Source organism: Humulus lupulus, chromosome 1 (assembly GCF_963169125.1).
Source record: "Humulus lupulus chromosome 1, drHumLupu1.1, whole genome shotgun sequence".
In the NCBI taxonomy this organism is placed as follows: domain Eukaryota; kingdom Viridiplantae; phylum Streptophyta; class Magnoliopsida; order Rosales; family Cannabaceae; genus Humulus; species Humulus lupulus.
Genome location: NC_084793.1, coordinates 235,944,823 through 235,963,030, shown reverse-complemented (window position 1 = coordinate 235,963,030; position 18,208 = coordinate 235,944,823). Strand labels below are relative to the sequence as shown.

The following is an 18,208-nucleotide window of genomic DNA, read 5'->3' as shown; positions in this document are numbered from 1 at the left end:
AGCCTCGTTTAGAAAGCGTATTTGAGTTTGAATTAAGGTCGTTTTGGAGCGGTTTTATGCTTGTGTTGGTTTGTTTCAGGTTCAAGCATGTTTAATAGGGATTGAAGTGGAATGTTGAGAAATCATGAGAATTCGAGTGCAAAATACCCATTTTGACAACCTCGAAAGTAAAAGATACTTGATGGATGCTAATTGATTACTCGGCGTTGGTACATGCTCGAAGTTGCAAGTTTTGGCGGAAAAGGCAATTAGTGTCGTGACAGTCACACAGTTAAGGGTCGCGACACTACAAAGTCCAGAAGTAATTTTCAAGATGCAATTAGAGTCGCGATGCTTGAAGCTTGAAGTAGGGCCGCAATGCCTGGGGAGTCAGAGACAACAAAAATTCTGCCATTCAAAGTAAGGCCGCGACGTGATTTTCTATATGCATGTTTTGACTTTATTTTAGCAAGGGTAGAATGGAAATTTTGGAGAAAAAACAATTGTAAAACCTAAAAATATCATTTTGGAGACATTCAGACGGGTTGGACTCAGAAAATAGAAGGTGGAGGCTAGAGATTGAAGATTGGATCGGATCTAGAGTTCTTTTCTTCTTTCTTCAATTATTTTTATGTTAAACTGTTAGTTTATGTATTATTTTAGATTGACTATGAACTAATTTTATTATTAGGGTTTCTAATTGACTCTCTTGAAAATCTATTATGATTTAATGCATCTGTCTATTTATTCTTCATCTAAAAGTTACTCAATTTGTGTTTATTGTGTATGTTATTGATTGCGCACCTTTTACATACGATTTATGAATTTGAATCAAAATCTAAAAAGTGAGTTTTGAATATGCTAAAATTGAGTAGACGTATATTTCAATTTCGAACGAGAGTATCAAATTGGTCTATGTGATTTAGGGCTGTATTTATTGCTTTGTATTATTTGAATTGACCATAGAAATATAGGGAATTCACATTAGGCCGAGTTTTCTATTTCTTAATTCGAATAGTTAATACTTTTGTATGCCTATTATTTTAGTGGGAAAAGCTTCAGTGGTAATTACATTAAAGAATAATAGAGTTGATAGTAAAGAAGATTAGAATTCCTAATTGTTTTCAGTCTGAATTTAATCCTCGTGTTCTTGTTATTATTTGATTGTTGAAATCTTCATTTATTTATGCTTTCTTGTTTTTAATTTTCACAAATTCAAATTTTGTTAGTGTAGCGCCTCTGAATTTTACATAGTTAGATAGTAGTATCTTATGCTATAATATTTTAGTTTTCGTGGTTATTGGTTCAAACCGGGAATTATTTGGAAACTCATAGAGATAGTTATGAATTTTATAAGTTTAACCTATAGTTTACAAATATTAATTTTATCATAAGGTTTAACTATTGAAGTTGGTCCTAGAAATATTATTTATTATAACCTAAGATTTAGATAAAATAATTAAGAACGTGACATTTGTCACATGTATGTTTATTAAGGAGTTAAGGATTTTAGATGAATAAGATAATAAAGGGTAAACCTAGGAAGTCTAGAACCTTCCCTCAGCTGTTAGGATCTCATATTACTCAGTCAAAGTGGTTTAAACAACTTTAAGTGTGCAAAAATGTGATTTAATATATCAGTGTAAGCCGATATATCATAGCTATAGGAGTTGATATATCGCCTATGTTGATACGGAAAACACGTCGACTTCGCACGAACGAAACCACGGAGGCTTGAGAAAATGGGGTAGGCGATATATCACCTATAGGGGGCGATATATTGGCTCCCTTAGCCATTTTTGAAAATCCGTGGAATCCGAACTAAAAAGAGCCCTCAACAAATTTGACTTGCTCTTGAACGATTTTGACCAAGTTCTAGGCATGTGTTGAGCAGAAAATTCAATATTTATTCATTTATTTATTCATTTTAAAGGGAGTTAGTTTCACTCTATAAATAGGACCCTTCACTCAGCCATTTGCTTCACCTTTCAAACACTTCTCAGAGCCTCCAAGCTGCCAATTAAATTCTAGAGAGAAACACTAGGGTTTCGGGGTTAAAAGCTTTCAAATCTAAGTTTGTCTAAACACTTGGGAAGTAAGCTAGAGTGTGATTTTGGTATCGAGGTTAGATCGAAGCTCTAAGCTATCCAAGGTACTCTTAATCCTCAGGTTTAGTTCATTGCTATTCCTCTTATTTTTTTCTTTTACTTCAAATCCTAACTCATTATAATGACTTTTGGTTCGGTGCTTGATTTCTTTGAAACTTAAGGTTTTTGATAAGTTCTTATCCTGATGGTTGAGATCTTCTGTTCTTTAGGAAACTTATGGTTTTACTGCTTGGTTTTAGGAGTTTCCAATCTCACACTTGTCTCCAATACCCCAGTTTTGGTAAGGAAAATAAGTTAGATTTTATGTACTATGTGTAAGTATGTATGTTTTTTTTATGTCTTTGGTCACTTGGGAAATATGATGCCTTAGTTAGAAAATCCAGAGATTTTTATGTCTTTTAGTTGCCTGGGAAATATAGTTGCTCAGATAGCAAATCCTGAGATTTTTATCATTATCGTAGACTATAGTTGTGTTTAAACCTACCTCTAAATAGTAGCAAGAGGACTATAGCGGTTTCTATCACATACTACGGTAATGAGTTAATGGCCATTAATATTGTAGTCCATTTTTTTTTTATGTTTTTATGTTTTATGTCTTATGTTTTATGATATATTTTAATAGTTTTTCTTTACTGGGCATTAGGCTCATTCCTTTTTATTTAGATTGTGCAGGTAATGGAAGGTGGGATAGATCTTAGGTGGCTTTGGCATGTGTATTGGTGAGGACTAAAGGAATGGATCGATGTTATCGATCGAGGATGACGTTGAGGTTTGAGTCTTTTTATTATGTATTTATGATTTCTGCATTTAGTATTTGAACATTTAAATAAATATTTTGTTTTTCCTTATGATTTTATGTAATAACAATGGGATCACGTATTTTGGATTTTCTATAATAAAGTTCTATTTTATTTTATATATGTATCCAAAGATAGTAATTATGTCTTAGTAGTTTTAAAAGTCCGAGGTCTTTGAGTTAGTCGGGTCTTTACAGTTAGCCAAATAGAAAGTAGGAATTATTTATTTGGTAATTGATAAACTCGTCTTTGTGGGACGGTACTTGGTCTTACCAAGATTACATATACTTGTGTAGCATAAAATCCGCAACAAGTTTTTGGCGCCATTGCCGGGGATTGAAATATTATCAATATCAAAAGAGTTAATTTTATTTCTATTTTGGTTTGCTCTTTGATCAATTTTCTAACTTGGTTTAGTGCTTCTTGCTATCTCTATTTCAGGTAGTATTGTTTTATGCCCAGAAGAAGAGGGGTTGACAGTTTAGTGCCTCTTAATCTTGAGATAGAGAAGGCTTGTAAGTTGAACCACACAAATAAAAGAGAAGGGGCCATTATGGGTGACAACACACTTAATGGTGGTGGAAATGTTATACCACTGAATCAAAATGCAGTAGCTGAGAACCAAAATGCACGTACACTCACAGATTATGTGCTCCCTACAGTCACAGGAGTACAAACGTGCATTAGACAGCCGATAATAACCGGAAATAATTTTGAGATCAAGCAAGCTATTCTTCAGATGATTCAGTCCACAGTTCAGTTTGGTGGACTCCCCACAGAAGATCCTAATATGCACTTAGCTAATTTTCTGGAGCTATGTGCCACTTTCAAATACAATGGGGTGTGTGATGACGCCATTCGACTGAGGATATTCTCATTCTCGCTGTGAGATAGAGCAAAGAGCTGGTTGAACTCCCTTCAATCCAATTCTATCAATACCCGAGAAGAGCTAGCTTAGAAATTTATTGTGAAGTTCTTTCTCCTAGCAAAAGCTGAAAAAGTAAGGGGTGAGATTAATAATTTCTATTAGAATGAAAGAGAATCATTGTATGATATGTGGGAAAGGTTCAAGGAACTGCTTAGAAAATGTCCTCATCACGGTATAGAAAAGTGTTCTGGCCTCAGAGCCTTTCGTAATCTTTATTTTCATGCATGAACATGGTAAAAATTGAATTATTTGATGTGTTGAGTAATTGGGTGGATTTCATGTTTTTTATAATGCATACTGAATTTTATATGATTATTAGAATATTTGAGTTATTTTGTTGTGTTTTCTTTGCAAATAAATTCTATATAAATGCTTTATTTGATATAAATCATGGTAAAAATTATTTAGAAAGCGTTTTTGCCTTGAGAAATTGCACAAATTTTATCAATTTTTTTCTCGGGCAGTGGTCGCGGCCACCAGTTTTCACTGGCTGCGCCCTGGGTAACAGCAGCTTGTGGTCGCAGCCACCATAAACCTCTGGCCGCGACAAGTGCATGAAAAATGCCCAGAATCGTCCCGTGGCCGCAGCCACCCACTTTCACTAGTCGTGACCTGCATTAATTTTTTTTCTTAAAATTTGATTTTTGAATGTATTTTTAATATATTAATACAATAATATATGATATCTTCTATTATTTAAAAATATACATTTTTTGAAATATGATATTTTTGTTGTTTGATCTTTCAAAAATAAATTTTTTCTACAAAGATTCAAATTCAAATTTAAAAATAGGTTAACTAATTAATTTTAAATATTTTAATATATTAATATATTGGAATTAAGTTATTAGATATTTAAGATATTTTTTAATACTTGATATTTTTTAAACCCATTATTGGAAAATAATAATATATGATTATTCTATAGATTTTGATATATAAATTATTTGAAATTTGAAAATTTGTTAACTAGATATTTTTATAGATATTTGAATTTGTTTAACTATTTAAGATATTTTTTAAAAAACAGCAGATGATATTTGTTTTAAAAATTTATAACTGGTTATATTTTAAAAAATATCACGTTTTTTCAAACCAATTAATAAAATACGTTTTAATAAATGAGATTTAAATTAACTTTGGTTAATTGTTGATAAATCCTGTTTAAACTAAATTTATATTTTTCAAATTAACCTAAACCAGGTTGATTGTTGATAAATGAAATTTAAATTAACTTTTGTTAATTATTGATAAATTTAATTTAAATTGACATATTTTTTGAAAATTTTAATTAATTCGAATTTTTATTAAATTCTAGATAATTAATTGTGGTATTTATGTAAATGAAATAAATTGTTGTATTTTTTCATAAATTCACAGACTTGCTCATATAGTAACATGATTAGGTCCATCTAATTATAACATGTTTGTTTACACTATATGTGGTGGTTTTTCAATTGGGCTTAGATGCATATAGTGGCTCATATGTTTGCTAGTTATACGAATTTTTGCCAAATAAAATATTCATAAAATGATAGGTTTTATTTGGGCCCATTAGAAAATGTAAAGTTTAAATTCCTCTCTTGTGGGTGATTCCACTTGTGAATGCACATTTGCTTTACATGACTATAGTGGGCCTAATCAATTAATAACAATTAATAAAACGAAGGTTTAAATTCTTGTCTTTTGGACCTTGTATGACAGTAACGGGGCCTTAGTATTGGGAACGATATGTTGGACCCAGCCCTCCTCCACATAAGCCCAATTGTTAAGGCCCATTTACCTGAGTTGGACTTAATTGTATAGGTTCATTATATTAGTTAAACCTAAATATTGATTAACAACAAATTAATTACAAATTAATTGAATTTGTTTCAATGTGACACTTTAGAATTAATAGGAAATTATAGGACTTTGATTTTAAGAATTTAATCTTTTCAATTTTTTGGAGAACCATAGTCATTAATTTATGAAAATTAATAATAAAAATACTATTTTTATAATGAGCTTATTTTATAAGAATAATATTCGATCTCCACCGTTGGTTTAACAGGGTCAATAACTTAATGGGGCCTCGAGACGCTTTGATTCGTCCCCCTACGGAATGTGTTCATTAGTTATTTTGACAATGTTAGATTTTGAAAGATAGATAATTATAGGTCAAATTCTACTAAACTCACCCATACAGTGACTACTAGGACTAAATCTATTGATTATCGAAATTGTGGGTCTAGCTCATAAAATAAGAGATTTTGTTTTCTTATTTTGATCGAATAATAGGTTGTTACTAATGGTGTCCATTATTAAATAAGTTTACAACTTTATTTAACTAGTGATATTTTTTACTCTTGCCAACTGGGACAAGGATATCATAGATTAGTTAGAAACCTAAAGAAATAGAGATATGATTATTTTGGTATTTTTTCTCATATCTTACATATTTTTGGTATCTGTTATGTTATTTCTTGAAATTTTTTTAATAGAAGTTTTATTGAGCAAAATTTATTTATTTCTATTTTCTTGATAGTTTGTAGTATCATTATGTATGTGTTTACTCCCATCCTTTCTCAACTTTCGATGGAAAAACTCAATGGAGAAAACTTCCTTAAATGGAAGCAAAACATCAACATTGTGTTGATTGGTGACAACTCCAAGTTCGTCAGGACTGAGGATGTAAGACCCTACTTCCTTAGATCCATTACTAAGTGAGTTTTAAACGTGCAATTAACTCGCTAATCAAGGTTTTTAGGTTAAAAGTGTAGCTAAACTATAATAAAAGTCATATAATTTGAAAATGTACTTATTCATTGAAATTATAAAGTGTTATACATTTGGGATTCTAAAATTACTGTTTAGAATTATTTATAACTCAAAAATATGTTTAATGTCAACTAAACGACAAAACTCTGATTAGTACATAAAGACCCCCAAAAATAGCCCTAGCCGTGGCAGCCAGGCAGGCCAAACATGTACACGTCTCTTCACGCTCTCCGTACTCATGGTTGGTCTACTTTTCCTTTGCCCTTACCTGCACCACAGAGCACCCGTGAGCCGAAGCCCAACAAGAAAACTCAATACAAACAATCAACATATGCATATCCATCAATGAGCATATAACAAAGCTGCCAACAGGCTAAACATATAGCGGCCATGCCATCCAGGTGCTTTACCAGGCCCTGGGTTCGCGGTCTATACCGTGAGGATGACTCATGCATCTGAGAAGGGTCTCACCCTAGCCACTTGCACTATGCGTACTCCACGCCGCACCTGGCCCTTGCCGTACTTGGCCTCACACTCCACATGCTTAATGCCGTTCCCGGCCCCTTGCTGCACTCGGCTTCCTGCCGTTCTCGGCCTTCACCGTTCTTTCACAAATAAGCATACATAGAATAATATCAATAACTACTTATACATATACCAATCAAAGAAAATAAGGCTACGCCCTGCAATTCAATCACATAGGGTCGTGCCCTGCAATACAAACTATAGGGCCACGCCTTGCTCTACAGGTACAACAATTTTCTTACTTGTGTCCCGAGCTTCTTGAGCACCGAAATCCCGAGCACAGTCCTCTAACCCGAGCCTCGCTGAAAACCTAGTCACAACACACAAGTAACACTCTCGTTACTAACCAATTCATAATTGTACCTCGGAACCGATCCCGTGCTCTCGGGACCTCTCGTTTCCCCACACAAGGTGGCGAAAGCGTCCCCCGAGCCCCTTGAGCCAAAACCCTAAAAATACAAAATCCCACATCCTGAAAATGACCTAGCACCGCAGCACAGCCCGATAGGGGCAGCGGCGCTCACAAGGGGTCCCCTGTCATGATTCAACCCAGTGTCATGACACAGAAGAACAGAGTTGTCACGCTCATACGCGAACCCAAAAAACTGGGTTTTTCCTAACATTTTCCCCGAGCTAAAACTCATCCAAATCACTACCAAAGTACACCCAAGTCCCAATTCGACCTAAAACTTCAAATAAATAGTATAGCAACTCAAAAATACCAGCAACAAACTCAAACACTCAACCAAACTCAAAAATCACCTTGTGGTTTAAAACTCCACAAAACTTAAACCACACCAGAATATTTACTTCAGAAATCAATGAAATTCTTACCTGAAGTAGGAATTCGACCTTGAGATGCTTTGAAATCTAGTTTCAAGCTCAAATCAACAAATTCCTAAGCTTATCCTTGCCCAAACTTCATCCCAAAATCCACAAAGCAAAACACAATTTAGCTTACTAATATAACACTTCCAGCAGAAATTAAACAGAGAAGAGAGTTAAAACCCATAATCTTAACTAAGCCTCTGAACTCTTGAATTTCTGGCCTAAGATCCTTCAAACTCAAACACCATGGAGAGAGAGAGAGAGAGAGAGAGAGAGAGAGAGAGAGAGAACCGAATGGGAGATAGAGCTGAGTGAAATTGATTCTTTTCTTCCTTTCCTCTATTTTGTCTAAGTCCTTCTAGAGTTCCAGCTCCCAAGTTGTGTATATCCACTTGCCAAAATGACTAAATTTCCCCCTTAAGTTAACCTAAGTCCTTAAATATCACCAAGGGTAGTTTAGTCATTTACCAATTCTTGCTAAATCCTCGAGTACACCAAAAAATCCCCATTAATCCCGGCATACTCAAATCATTACTAAATTTCTACTCGATACCTAATAAATCCCAAACTCATATTATATACCCAAAATACCCCTAGGCTCCTCCCGAGCTGGGTATTTTACCCCATTGTGACTTTCTAACCAAACTGCTCCCTAGGACCGTCTCGGATCGTGCATCACAAATAAATCACCACTCACTCGTGGTATCAATCACAATATACACAAATATTGCAATTATGCCCTCAACGGGCTAAAATTACAAATATGCCCCTAACAACCAAATGGGGCCCACATGCATATTTAATTCACCTAAACATGCATTTCCAATCACATACTCATCAAATTCACATATTAACATAATAAATTAATTATTGCCCTCCAGGAATGCTATTCAAGGCCCTAAGCCTTATTAGCAAATTTGGGACGCTACAGAGAAATCCCCGGAAGTTCTAGCTGAAGGAGCCACTAAGTCTGTGAGAGATAAGTATAAGCGTTGGCAGGCGGCTAGCAATAAGACACGATACTACTGGTTGACTAGTATGGTCGACACTCTCAAGACAAAGATGGAGAATGTCAAGACAACCTACGAAATTATGGATCAGCTCCAAGACATGTTTGGTGCCTAGTCAGCGCAGACTCGTTTTGAGCCCACCAAGAAATATGCCAATGCTCAGCTGGCACCTTCTCAACATGTTCGTGATCATCTTATCAAAATGACAAACTACTTTCAGGAAGTTGAACTCCATGGAGCAACAATAGATGAGGAAACTCAAGTCGGCTTAATCCTCAACAGTCTCTCTCTAGCTTTCCTGCCATTCACCACCAACTATGTGTTGAATAAACTCAACTATGGTTTGACGCAGCTCATGAACGAGCTTCAGACTTTTGAGTCTATCATGGGTGGACCGAGTATGGGAGGACAAAAGAAGACAACTACTACTATTGCTGCTGATCCAGCTAAGGCTAAAGCTAACCAAGCTTCATCTTCGAAAGTTGGAAACAAGAGGAAAGATGGATATAACAACAACCCCAAGCCTACAAAGACGAGTGGACAACCAAATGCACAGACGCCTAAGGGGAAGAACAAGAAAAACAAGAAAGTTAAAGGTAAGTGTTTTCACTACAACGAGAAGGGGCATTGGAAACAAGATTTCCCCAAGTTTCTAGCAGCTAAAAACAAAGCTTCTTGAATCATGGGAGGAAGTGGACGAAGGAGACTTAAAGGTTAAAGTTGGGAACGAAGCATTCGTTGCGGTCCAAGCTCGAGGAAGAGCTCGTTTGAAGTTCGAAAATAAATTTTTAATTTTAAATGATGTATTTTTTAATTTTGGATTTCAGTAGAAATTTAATTTCAGTTTACATGTTGTAATTAGAACAATTTGTTATGAATTTCATAAGTTCTAATATATCTATTTCTTTCAATGAATCACAATTGTGTATTGCATGTTTGGAAAGTGAGCTTTATATTATGCGACCTAACGAACCCCTCGCTCTTAACAATGATTTATTCAAAGTAGCTAAACCTAGGACTAATAAGCGTCAAAAGACTAATAACGAAAACATGACGTATTTATGGCATTAGAGACTAGGTCACATTGGCTATGATACAATTCAAAGACTTACAAAGGACAGACCCTTGAGGGAACTCACCTTAGTTGAATTACCTGTTTGTGAATCTTGTCTAGAAGGCAAACTGACCAAGCGTCCATTGTCTGCAAAGGGTGGTAGGGCCAAAGAACCACTTGGACTTGTGCATTCAGATGTTTGTGGACCTTTTAATGTACAAGCCAAGGGTGTTTTTGAGTATTTCATCACTTTCATTGACGATTACTCTAGATACTCATGTCTTTACCTAATGCATAGGAAATCAGAAACATTTTCAAAGTTTCAAGAATTCTTAGCTATGGATCAAAACCAATTAGGTGAAAAGTTAAAGATCCTGTGATCTGATAGGGGTGGAGAATATTTGGATATGCAGTTCCAAGATCATTTAGCTGAACTTGGGATTTTATCACAACTTACTGCCCCAGGTACTCTGCAACAAAATCGTCTAGCGGAACGCCGGAACCGAACTTTATTGGAAATGGTTAGATAAATGCTTAGTTACTCAACTCTACCAAATTCATTCTGGGGACATGCAATTGAAACCGCAAACAACATTCAAAATTTCGTTCCGTCTAAATCAATCCCAAAAACACCTTTAGAACGTTGGAATGGTCGTGAACCTAGTTTACACCATAATAGAATTTGGGGGTGCCCCGCCCACGTCCTGAGGAAAAAGGAGGGAAAGTTAGAACCGCGAACTAAAGTTTGCATGTTTGTTGGCTATACTAAAGGTACTCGGGGTAGACTTTTCTATAGTCATTCAGAAAAGAAAATGTTTACTTCTACGAATGCTACTTTTGTGGAAAATGACTATGTCCAAAACTTTAAACCACGCATTAAAGTAGTTTTAGAGGAGATGGTTGAAGAATTGACTCCAACCAATGTTCCATCGTCATCAAGGCGAGTTGATGATGAAATTCCCACTCTTCATGTCCAATTGATGGAAGTCGATTTAAATGAAGAAAGTACCACTGCTCTTGAGCAAACAGTCACGGAGCCTCGTTGTAGTGGGAGGGTTTCTAGGAACCCAGTTCGCTATGGTTTGTATGGTGAAACCAATATGGTTGTTGGTGACACTAGTGATGATGATCCGTTGTCTTTTAAACAAGCAATGGATAGCCTTGAAAAGGAACTATGGCTCAAAGCCATGAAACAAGAAATGGAGTCCATGTACTCAAATTCTTTCTAGGATCTTGTGGAAGCACCTAGTGACTTTAGGGCCATTGGGTGCAAGTGGATCTACAAGAAGAAACGAGGTGTTGATGAAAATATCAAGATTTATAAAGCTCGATTAGTGGCAAAGGGTTATACCCAAAGAGAAGGCGTGAACTATGAGGAAATTTTTAGTTCGGTAGCTATGCTTAAATCCATTCGCATCCTCCTATCCACAACAACCGCTCTTGACTATGAGATCTGGCAAATGGACACAAAGACAACTTTTCTTTATGGAAAGCTTGACGAAGTCATTTATATGGATCAGCCAGAAGGATTTAAAGTAGCTGGACAAAAAGGAAAAGTTTACAAGTTGAATAGGTCCATTTATGGACTTAAGCAATCTTCTCGTTCCTGGAACCTTAGGTTTGATGAAATAATCAAAACATATGGCTTTGAACAAAATATTGATGAACCTTGTTTTTACCAATAGAAGGAAAATCAAGTAGTGGTATTCTTGGTTATTTATGTAGATGATATCTTACTCATTGGAAACAATGTTAAGAAATTGTCAGATGTGAAGAACTGGCTGAGCACTCAATTCCAAATGAAGGATTTGGGTGAAGCAAGTTATGTTCTAGGTATCCAAATTATCAAGGATAGAAAGAACAAACTCTTAGCTCTATCTCAAGCATCTTATATAGATAAAGTGCTTGAACGTTTCACAATGAAAAATTTCAAGAACGGACGTTTACCATCCCACCATGGAATTCAACTTTCAAAGAAGCAGTCTCCCCAGACTCCTGAAGAGGGAGATGCAATGAGAAAAGCTCCTTACGCATCTGCAGTTGGAAGTCTGATGTATGCTATGTTGTGTACTAGACCAGATATCTGCTATGCAGTGGGAGTAGTGATCAAGTATTAGTCAAACCCAGGAGCGGAACATTGGATAGCAGTTAAGCATATCCTGAAGTACTTAAGGCGGACTAGGGATTATATTTTAGTCTACAAGGGTGGTGTTCTGAACCCTGTAGGCTACACCGATTAAGATTTTTAGACTGATGTCGATGACAGGAAGTCTACTTCAGGAATGGTGTTTACTCTTGGGGTAGAGCTGTGATATGGAGAAGCATAAAGCAGTCTGTGATATCAGATTCCACCATGGAGGCTGAATACATAGCTACGTCATAAGTAGCTAAGGAAACAGTCTTGCTAAAGAAGTTCTATTCAGATCTTGGTGTTATTCCAGAAATGGATAAGCTGCTTGTGTTGTTTTGTGACAACACAGGAGCGATTTCCAACTCGAAAGAACCTCGTAGTCATAAGAGGAGTAAGCATATATAAAGTATATATCACATTATTCGAGAGTATATGGCCAGGGGAGATGTGAAGGTTATGAAGATTGTATCTGAAGACAATCTTGTGGATCCGTTTACAAAGACACTACCAGAAGCTACATTTGATAAGCATATCAAGGAAATGGGATTAATAGAATTAAGGCATTACTTTCAATTGGTGCAAGTGGGATTTTTTTGGGGTTTTGTGCCCTAATTAAAACCCAATTTATTTGTAGTCTCATTTATTAACAATAAAAGAATAGAAATCTTTTTTGACTTGTTCAATCACTTTGCTCACATGTTTTATTTTCATGATAATTTTGACCTAGGGCTGGTAATTGGATATTATTTTATTTATTTTTAATTAAATAAATGACCTAATTGAGTCTATAAAATGAATGCTAAGAGAGAGTTGAAAACATAAGTTGAATCACAAGTTTATGAGAAGATCAGAAGATCTATTAGGTTTTAGATTCTCTCTATTGCATAAGTCCTTTTCTAAGCCTCAATTTTTCTCTTTTATTCGTCTTCTCTCTGTATCTATCTCATGTGTTGAGAATTTCCCACCCTAGTCTAGGTGATTCTAAGGATACCTTGGAAGGCTGTGAAGAAAATTGAAGAACGGTTCAGTTTCTTGGGAATACTCTGTGACAAAAAGGATACAAGGGTTAGAGAAACTGAAGGAAGGACTCATTCATTCCACTGCGTATAAGGTAAGTGTTCTTATCATTATTTCTCTTTGAATTAAATTTTAGAAACATGTTCTAGGTTGTCTCATATTAACTTGTTTAATATTAGATCTACATGAAAGTAAATAAATATCATGTATAAGTTTCCCAACAGGATGTTGGTCCACAACTTTTACAATGGATTGTGCACTACTTGCACCATTATAGACGCTGCAGTAGGGGGTGCTTTTATGAGTAAGAGCGCTAATGATGCGTATGAACTGTTGGAGGAAATGGCCATGAACAACTATCAATGGAAATTCGATCAGGAAAATACTAAGAATGTGACTGGGGTACATGAATTAGATGTCATCACCACACTGACTGCCAGGTTGCTTCATTGACCAATAGTTGCAACAGACCACTGTCTCAGCCAATGCTGTTTAGATGCAAACAAGATGTGAACTTTGTGGGGGATCGCACTCTTATGATTAGTGTCAAGCAGTTGTAACAGATTCTCAAAGGAGTATTCTCATGGATCAGGCTCAGGTTCAAGCTATTGGAAATTTTCAGCGACCCTACAATAACCCCTACTCCAACTCATTTAATCCTGGGTGGAGAAATCATCCTAATTTTTCCTAGAGAAATAATCAAGGCCAGCAACAACAGTTTAAACCATAGTATTGGCAACCTATGTCTCAAGCTCTACCACAAGCATTAACCTCTCAGCAACCTAGGCCACCAACTCCTACAGAATATCCTAATGAATTGCAAGCAACGTTATTGACTCTCACCAACACCCAAACTCAGTTTATGACATAGAGCAGATCCTCCATTAGGAATTTGGAGATGCAAGTGGGGCAGTTAGTGAACAAGATGAATAATAGGCCTCAGGGGAATTTACCTAGTAATATTATTGTGAGCCCCAAAGAGCAGTGTCAGGCCATCACATTGAGCAACCTACACCATAACCGACTATTGAGAAGAATGAAGAACTGGGAGAGACAAATAATTCAGAGGAAAGGGTGGATACTGGAGATCATGCTGTTACAGAAAAGGCTACAGCAGTTAATGTTGAGACTCAGGTTAGAATTCCATATCCTTAAAGACTTAGGAAAAATTCTTTGGATAAACAGTTTTCCAAGTTTTTAGAGGTTTTCAAAAAGTTGCACATCAACATCCCTTTCGTTGAACCTTTAGAACAGATGCCCAGCTATGTAAAGTTCAGGAAGGAGAATCTGTCAAAAAAGAGAAAAATTGAGGATTATGAGACTGTAGCTTTGACAGAGGAGTGTAGTGTAATCTTGCAAAGGAAGCTGCCCCAAAATCTAAGAGATCTGGGGAGCTTTACTATACCATGCACTATAGGTAAGTTTGAGTGCAAACATGCTTTATGTGACTGGGGGCGAGTATTAATCTGATGCCTTTGTCAGTATTTCGGCAGCTCGGTCTTGGTGAAGCAAAGCCTACTACTGTTACTCTTCAACTCGCAGATCGATCAATCAAGCATCCAAGGGGTATTATTGAAGATGTGCTAGTTAAGGTAGACAGGTTTATTTTCCTGGCAGATTTCATTGTTCTATATATGGAAGAGGATTCTAATATCCCCAATATTCTTGGGAGACCATTCTTGGCTACTGGGTAGACTCTAATTGATGTGCAAAAGCATTAGTTGAGATTGAGAGTTCAAGGGGATGAGGTGGTTTTTAATGTATTAAAGGCAATGTCTTATCTGAGAGCGAGTGATAATTGTTATAACATTGATGTGATAGATAATATAGTTTCGGGAAGAAGGTGGAACAGTGATGCCTTAGAGGCGGTTTTGGCAAGCCGTGAGGAATATAATGATGATGTCGAGATGAAGGCATATGTCCAGTGGATAAAATCTTACCATCCATATAAAAAGAAGTTCGAAGAGCTGGAACAAGGGCCAGAAAGGCCATTGGCATCCATTGAGCAGCCACCAAAGTTGGAATTAAAGTCTCTACCGGATCATTTATGTTATGCTTATTTGGGTGAGAAAGAGACTTTACCTGTAATTGTATCCACTGCTTTTTCTAAGATAAAGATGGAGAAGTTATTGAGGGTATTACAAGCTCATAAATTAGCCATTGGTTGGACATTGGTAGATATTAGAGGGATAAGCTCTTCAATTGTGATGCATAGAATCTTGACGGAAAAGGATAGTAAGCCATCCACAGAAGCTCAGCGAAGGCTTAACCCAACTATGAAAGAAGTATTACTTGAGCAGATTCTTAAATGGTTAGATGTCGGGGTAATCTACCCAATTTCTGACAACGCTTGGGTAAGTCTGGTACAAGTGGTTCCTAAGAACAGTGGTATGACGGTGGTAAAGAATGAGAATATCGAGCTCATCTCGACTCGTTCAGTGACATGATGGAAAATTTGTATAAACTACCGCAAGTTGAATACTACTACAAGAATGGACCACTTTCCTCTACCTTTTGTGGACCAAATGCTTGACAGACTGGTCGGTCACAGTTATTATTGTTTTTAGGATGGTTACTCAAGATACCACCAAATTGCTATCACCCCAGAGGATCAAGAGACAACCATCTTTACATTCCCATATGGTACTTTTGCATTTCGTAGAATTCCATTTGGATTATGTAACGCTCCAGCTGCCTTCCAAAGATGTATGATGGCCATCTTTTCTGATATGGTGGAGAAAAGTACATAAATATTTATGGATGATTTTACGGTATTTGGAGCCTCTTTTGATGAGTGTTTGAGACACTTGGAATTTTTTTTGCAGCGGTGCGAGGAAGCTAATGTAACGCCCTACTTCCTTAGAGCCGTTACTAAGTGAGTTAAAAATGTGCCAATAGCTCGCTAATCGAGGTTTTAAGTTAAAAGTGTGACTAAACTGAAATAAAACTTATTTAATGACATTCATTATAAAAATTTGGACTTTCATTGAAATCATAAAAAGTTATACAGTTGGGATCCCAAATTATTGTTTAGAAAATATATTACAACTCAAAAATATAAGTACAATCGACCTAGGCGACAAAACAAGCCATCACAAGACTCTTCCTGAAAGTAACCCTGGCCGTGGCAGCCAGGTAGGTCGAACATGTACCTGTCGCTCCACTCTCTCTGTACTCATGTTGGTCAACCTTCCCTTTGCCCATACCTGCACCATAGAGCACCCATGAGCCGAAGCCCAGCAAGAAAACTCAACATATAACATATAACATAACAATTCATAGTATATAACAAGACATGCAATGGGTTAAACACATAGCGGCCCACGCTGTCCCAGGCGCTTTACCATGCCCTGGGTTTGTGGTCTTCACCGAGCGGGTGGATTCAGCACCCTATGAGGGTCTCATCCTAGCGGATTGCACTCAGCATGCTCAACACCGATCCTAGCCCCTTTCTGTATCTGACTTCTTGCCATTCTTGGCCTTCGTCGTTCCCAGCCTTCGCCATTATCGACCTTTGTCGTTCTCAGCCCTTGCTGTTCATTCATAAACATACATAACATTCAAAGATATTTACACGCATATTAAACATAAACATTAGGGTCGCACCCTACAATACAAATAATAGGGCCATGCATTGCTTTATGGGTACAACAATTTTCTTACCTGTGTCCCGAGCTGACAAGCCAATGCGATCCCGAGCACAGTCCCCAAATCCGAGCCTCGTTGAAAACCTAGTCACAACGCATTCATAATAACCATCCATCAAGCCTTAAACAAATTAATAACTTAGGAATATTAATCTAGCCTCTGGGACCTTTCCAAACCAGGTATTAGAACCCTTCTTGAGCCTTAACATTTGGGTTCCCGAGCTTAAAACCCTCAAATGGCCAACATTTCACATTTGAACCGTGGTGGGCCCCAAGTCAGAGGCAAAACCCACCTCTGTTGAAGGACACGGGCCCCAACGCGCTACACCTTGCGCCTGGACAAGTTTCTGAGGGCCCCCGTGCCTAATTGTTCAAGTCGGCCGTGGCGCCTGATGAATAGGGCCACGGCTCGAGCCTCAAAACCTTGAAATACCACCATTTTTAAACTTCTAAATCTCCTGCAAATCAATCCAAACCTATGCTAATGCCAGAATTCAGCCCCAAATAACTTATAATATGCTAAGAGCAGCACATAATCTTAAAGAAACTGAACAAAACCCTATTACAACCCAAATTCAATCACCTAAGGTTCCAACCTCCAAAACTCTAACAAAACAAAGGAATTCATAAAAATACTAGCTCTAATCCTTACCTTTGTGTTAGCTTCGGCCTGAGCAAATTCCTAAAAACCTCAAGCCTCCAATCCTTTAGTTCTTTAGTCTAAATCTTCAAAAATCTTCTAAGCCTTCAAGCACCAAGGAGAGATAGAGGGAGCCATGAGAGAGAGAGAGAGAGAGTAAAGGCTTTGGGGACTCTGTTCTTTTTTTTCCTTCCAAATGGTTCTAGAGTTTTAGCTGCTCAAGGCTTAAGTCTATCCCTTTGCCAAAAGTCCAAAATACCCTTAAGCCTATCTTAATCCTCAAGTGCCACCAAGGGCAATCCCGTCATTCGCCACATCCCGCTAATTCCTTGAATACTCCTATAAATCCCCAATTAAATCCGGAAATGCCCAAATAATTGCTAAATTACTACCTGTTACTGGGTAATTCCCAAACACATTATATTCCCCAAATACCCATAGGCTTCTCCTGAACCGGGTATTCAACCCTGTTGTGACTATTTTGCTAAACTGCTACCTAGGACCGTCTTGGATTGCACATCACAAATATATCACCACTCACTCATGGTATCAATCACAATACACACATATATCACATTTATGCCCTTAACGGGCTAAAATTATAAATATGCCCCTAATAGCCAAATGGGGCCCACATGCATATTTAATTCATCTAAACACACATCTCTAATCATATAATCATTAAATTCACATATTAGCATAATTAAATCAATTATTTCCCTTCCGACATGCTAATCAAGGCCTTAAGCCTTATTAGCAAATTTGTGACACTACAACTAATTTG

At 36.8% G+C, this 18,208-nt stretch overlaps 1 non-coding gene across 1 annotated transcript; it reads right to left on the bottom strand.

Annotated features, from left to right (window-relative positions):
- Window positions 1-3,881: 3,881 nt before the first annotated feature.
- Window positions 3,882-3,988, bottom strand: LOC133813211 (small nucleolar RNA R71). The gene has a single exon (XR_009884247.1). It is a non-coding gene; the product is annotated as a small nucleolar RNA R71 (small nucleolar RNA).
- Between the last annotated feature and the right edge of the window lie 14,220 nt (window positions 3,989-18,208).